The sequence below is a fragment of the Pinus tabuliformis genome, chromosome 3_1 (genome assembly GCF_031772625.1).
Source record: "Pinus tabuliformis cultivar Carrire ecotype Pingquan chromosome 3_1, CPIR1, whole genome shotgun sequence".
NCBI classification, from domain to species: Eukaryota; Viridiplantae; Streptophyta; class Pinopsida; order Pinales; family Pinaceae; genus Pinus; species Pinus tabuliformis.
Window position 1 is genome coordinate 567,052,604 of NC_142301.1, and position 6,263 is coordinate 567,058,866.

Sequence of the window (6,263 nt, forward strand, 5' to 3'; positions counted from 1 at the left end):
AAGGACAGCATGAGCTGGGAAATTGAATCAAAGATGCAGAGTATTTCGTGAGGCAAGATAGGCAGGAGGTTTAGCAATCAAATTGAAGTAATATGGAGTGGAAAGACTGTTGAGAGGTTGAAAAGGGCATAACCAATGAATCCTTTTCAAACAGAAGAAGACACACAAAGGATGAATGCTTTTCCAAGGCAGAGCAATAAACTGGATTCTACCTTTCTTACTTAAAAACATTCAACTGGAAATGATTATGAATGAACTGTAAAACATAACAAGATACATATGAAACAGAAAGAAGAAACATATGCTAAACTCATACCACATGAATCTCATGAATCAGAGCTGCATCATTTTATTAATTTCCTGGCCAAACTGTACAGTGAAGCGCTGAGTTTTCTCTCCCACCTTTCCCAGAAACTCCAACCCTTTACAAATGATTTTCAATACAATAAATAAACTCAACTATGAGAAAATGGATCGACCCAAAATAGGGGATTGTTTAATCATTATTAACAAAAGATGAAAAGCCAACCATCTGTAAAAGGAGCAGCGTTACATTTTCTACTCGAATCTGTTGATGACCAATGAAGAGGTGAAATCTGTAGGTGTAAATCCCTTTGAATCGCAACTGAAGTCAAAAATAGGTAATCGAATCATGTTTCTCTACCATGGTAGATATCTACGCTTTAAATTTAGGCGTGTCGGTCTTTGACTGTTCGCTTTCCTTTTGCTGTTTAAATGAAAACCGACTTTTTATAATTAGCATCCATAATCTCATATGTATACAAACGAATGGGTGTATCGTCATCCCTTCTGAACTGTTTAACACTGCTTCTAAATGTAGAAACATAATCATTATCATCATTATTTTCACTCTGGGCATCTGACTCATGGCTAACATCCTCCTTACACTTCTCATTGGTGTTGCAAGAGGTGCTTTGAAGATTTGCATCTGTGGTAATACTAGAATTTTCAACTATAACCCCAGAACTACCCATCTTACGAACTTCAAACAAAGGAGATCGTCCTGCAAGAATAGCATCCACAGTTGCTTCTAAGCTATGATGAACTCGCCATTCAGTCAGTGATATCATCTCCACAGCACAAGTAAAAGCAGGTGGCCCTTTTCTCTCAAGTATTGTTTTTTGAACTCCCCTTCTAAACGCCTCATCATCCCCCAGTGTAACACTCTGGATGCCACCAACAAGCATCTCCAGAGAAGGATTTTTATTAGATTCTCAATTGTCATTCCATGAGCTGTTCCAACTAGTTGTATTCCACGTTGAGCAATCGTACTAGCAGCCAAGGCTTCAAGCTCTGTTCCAATTTCATCAATTACAATGGTCTGAGGCATATGGTTCTCAACTGCTTCCAGGATAGAGGAATGCTGTTTTGGCATGAGTTGTTTCTTCTCAAGATCAAGAGCATGAAGAATCAAATCTGGACAAAGAGCAATGATGGAGGCTCAACCTGTCAAATTCGTGCGTGTTTTGGGCGATGGAGGAAGGTTTCGGCAATTTTTTGGCTTTATGGCTGTGCGTCGCGCAACACACCCAGTGCGTCACGCCGCACTAATGCACCACGCCTGTGATTTTTTACACTATGTGTTCACGCCCGTACTTTTTTACACTGTGTGTTCACGCCCAGTGCGCCGCGCCGCACCAGTGTGCCGCACCTGGTGCTTGCAGCAATTTTCGCCCAAATTCTCACTTGATTGCCCTACCTTGCTTCCACGCCCAGTGTGCCGCGCCGCGCCTTCTGCCTAGTGCGTCGCGCCTGGTGCTTGCAACAATTTTCGCCCAAATTCTCACTTGATTGCCCTGCCTTGCTTCTCTTTTACAAATGATCTTTTCAAATGAAGGAATTGCTTATAAACAAAGAGCCTTTGAGATTTTAGCTCATGAAACCCACTTTCATAATGTTTGCAGGACTTTGGCACTTTCACCTTTTAATCAAACTCTGATTTTGTTTCCATTTGATTTGTTGAACTGATGATGAAACTCTGGTCTTTTTGTGCAGGGATAGCTATCATCGGATTCGGCAAAGGAGACCAGGGTTGCGCTTGAAGAATTTCACGACATGAAGGAGCTTTGAGAATTACATATTCATTACAAAAAACAAATTGACGATTTCTTCTTCAAAACAGAGTTTTGAAGAAGAATCATTCTCGAGCATTATTGATGATAAAAATTTGAAATGAAAACTTATTTTGATCCTCCCTCTAGCCTGCTAGCTTTATGGGACACTTTGAGGACTAAATCAACTAAATCCTAGACCTAAAAATCTTATAATAACTCTTTGCTGAGAAGAGGCCAAAATAGGACTATAAATGATTTCAAAATTGATTTTATGGACAGACCTAAGCCAGCAAGTACAAGGCATGAGGGGTAATGAGTGACAAGGCCCTTCCATCAGATTATGGCATGCCCCTAGCGGAATGCAACTGAGTGAATCGAGCGAGACACCTAAACATGAAATGCAAAAAGAGAAATAATCTCTGACGGAGGGATGTAAAGACCGACTCTAACACTACTTACACATAGAAATGAAGAAATTAGGATTTGGCATGAGATATTTGGGCACTTGAATTTCATATATATACAACAACTTAGAAATAAATGGATGGTTAATAGATTGTCGGCCATTGAATTTTCAAATGGTGCTTGTAATGGATGTGCTCTTGGAAATCATCCACAAGACAAGTTCGAGAAGGGGCATGCATGGAGAACCTCTTCACCTTTAGAGCTTGTAAATAGTGATCTCATGGGTCCATTTCCAGTAATTTCAATGGGTAGAGCAAGATATGTGTTGTCATTTATAGATGATTACATGAGATTCACTTGGGTTTACTTCTTGAAATTAAAGTCTGAAGTTTTTCAACATCTAAAGATTTTCTAAGAACATGTAGAAAATCAGTCTAGAAAACGCATCAAGCTACTCTGCATAGATAACGGGAAGAAATATGTCAAAAAATATATCAAGAATCTTTGTAATGAGTCAGGCATAAAGTTGCAGCATACAGTTCCTTTCACTTCGCAGTAAAATGGGGTGGCCAAAAGGAAGAATAGATCTTTGAAAGAGATGGTCAATTACATGTTGCATGAAATATCTCTTCCATAAAATTGTGGGCTGAACCTATCACTTGTGCCTCATACATCCAGAATAAATCTCCTCATAAATCTATTACTGGAAAAACATCTTTTCAGGCTTGGAATACCATGCAACCTGAACTCAGTCACTTTCACATTTTCAGATCTTCACTATGGGCCCGCATTCCTACAAAGAAGAGAAAGGCTTTGGAGCCTCAGAGTAAGGAATGCATGTTTTTTGGATATTCTGATGAAGTTAAAGGGTATAGATTGCTTGATATCAACACTGAAGTGCTCTTTATCAAAAGGAGTGTAAAGTTTGAAGAAGATGCTTTGCATGCACCACCAGATGAACCTGTTACAAAGTTTCCCTCACCATTAATTGATGAGTATGCAGATGATACTTTAGATCATAATTATAATCTAGATGAGCCTTTTCCTGTGACACCTGTTGGACCACCAGTTTTTGAACATCGAGATCATACTTCCTCATGTAGTTCAAAAGATTCTCAACCACTTTCAACACAAAAATGGCACAGCATGAGTGATCTCCTGGATATTCCTGCCACTATAACTCAGTTTGAGGAACATCCACAAGTACTCTTATCTATGGAGGCATTCATGCATGCACCTGATCCATAGACTTATGCAGAAGCAATTGGACATCATGAATGGGAAGCAACTATGGATGAGGAATACAACTCTCTCATTGAGAACCAGACTTGGGATTTGGTTTTACTACCTTCCAATTGTAAACTTGTGAGGAGCAAGTGGGTTTACCTGACCAAGAAAGTAGAAGATGGCCAAGTTAGTTGATATAAGGCATGGTTGGTGGAGAAATATTTTCAACGATTACAAGGCATTGACTATGATGAGAATTTTGCTCCAGTGGCAAAAATGGTTTCCATTCAGCTAACTCTCTCGATTACAGAAGCAATAAGATGGGAGGTGTGTCATATGGATGTGAAGAATTCCTTTCTTCACGATGATCTTAAGGAGGAAATCTACATGGAGTGGTCACAAGGATATGTGAAAAATTCATCTCTGGTATGCAAATTAAAGAAGTCTCTCTATGGCCTCAAGCAGGCACCTAGAGCATGGTATGCAAAGATGGATTCATATTTGTTATCTCAAAATTTTGTATGCTGTAAATATGATTCCAATGTTTATTTTTTGAAGAAAATTGACTCCTTGATCATAGTACTCTACGTAGATGACCTTTTGATAACATGTAACTCAACTTCTGCTATTGTTGAGATTAAAACTGCATTGCATAAGTGATTTTCTATAACAAACATGGGATTGATAAATTTATTCCTTGGACTAGAGATCAATCAAAGTGGTTCTAGGATTACCATTTCTCAACCAAAGTATGCTAGAGATCTTTTGGCACGATTTCACATGAGTAACTACAAGCCAACAACCACACCTTTCTTATTAGGGATAAATTTTGAGAATAGCAAAGACACACCATTGGTTGATTGCACATTATACCGTTAGCTTGTGGGAAGTATTCTTTATCTCACTCACTCCCATTCTAATATCTGATATGTCGTAGGAACAATTTCAAGATACATGTAGGAGACACATGAGTTGCATTGGAAAGCTGCAAAGTGCATCCTTTGATATGTCCAGGGGAAAATCACCTATGGGATTCATTATGCAGCAAATTGTTCTTTGGATCTCATTGGATTCACAGATTTAGATTGGGATGGAGATAACATTGATCACAAGTCCACCTCGAGCTATTTACTTAGTTTGGGATCTGACCCAATCTGTTGGTCAAGAAAGAAGTAGGTTGCCATTGCTTTATCATCAACAGAGGTTGAGTATAGAGCTGCAGTCAATGCCACTATTCAGGCCATTTGGCTACAACATTTCCTATCTGAGCTTGGTATCAGTGTCCATCGTCCAATTGTCATCTAGTGTGATAATCAAAGTGCACAAAAGTTTTGTAGAGGTCTAGTGCAACGGCACCAGGCCAAACATATCGAGATCCACATGCACTTCACTAGAGAACTAATTCATGATGGGATCATTAATCTTTAGTACTATCCGAGTTCCAAGCAGACTGCTGATATCTTCACCAAGACTTTCACTGAGCATAAGTTTTGATTTCTGTGAGATCGTCTCAGGGTGAAGGACATGACTGCCTAGAAGTTGTATTTTCTCTACTTTTTGCATTATATTTTGAGGGGAGGGTTTCTTCCCAATCATTTTTCCCTCTTTCCTCTTTTCATGCATTGTATATGGGCACCTAAAATGGCCTTATTTCTGGGACTAATTCATTTTGTATCACACTCACCTAAGTTATGCTTAAGGGGTGGGGTGTTGGTGTACATGCACCTAATTAGCCTTAATTAGCTTCAGTTCAACTCGAGTGCTTACATGTGGTGTGCACTTGATTTATTTAATTAACTTGAGTGCTTACATGTGGTGTGCACTTAGATTTAGTTAGTTAACTCGAGTGCTTACATGTGGTGTGCACTTGGATTTATTTAGTTAACTCTAGTGCTTGCATGTGGTGCATGTGCACATTAACAGAACATAAAGCACACTTAACTTCAGTTAGATATAATTATCCATAGTTATTGCATGTACAACTAAGCTTAACTTAGTTTCTTTATGTATTGATTCTCAAACAAATATTGGCTAATCAAATTCATTCTTGATTCCAATTTTCTTTTTTAATTTCTTGCAAGATTATGCAATTATTCTTCAGCTAGATCTGTATTTGTGCTCTAATAATTTTACAACTTTCAATATATAGAAGAAAAAATAAATAAATAAACCTAACAACCTATTATAAAAAACTAGTATAAACTATTAAGTGTCGTGATATACAACTTCTTATATATGTATTTGTTTTTTCACAAGGAAATTCAACTATTCATACTAGTAAACTCTGAGAGATCAAGATATGCCACCACCAAGAAGGAATGTTCCAGTTTCAAGAATATAATTGCCATGAAAAATGATTACAACTTTCAATATATAGAAGAAAAAATAAATAAATAAACCTAACAATCTATTATAGAAAACTAGTATAAACTATTAGGTGTCGTGATATACAACTTCTTATATATATTATATAGGTATTTGTTTTTCCACAGGAAATTCAACTATTCATACCAGTAAACTCTGAGAGATTAGGCTATACCACCACCGAGAAGGAAT

At 37.8% G+C, this 6,263-nt stretch overlaps 1 pseudogene; it reads right to left on the reverse strand.

Moving 5' to 3' along the window:
- Nucleotides 1-731: 731 nt before the first annotated feature.
- On the reverse strand, nucleotides 732-1,369 carry LOC149188251 (protein SEEDLING PLASTID DEVELOPMENT 1 pseudogene; annotated as a pseudogene).
- Between the last annotated feature and the right edge of the window lie 4,894 nt (nucleotides 1,370-6,263).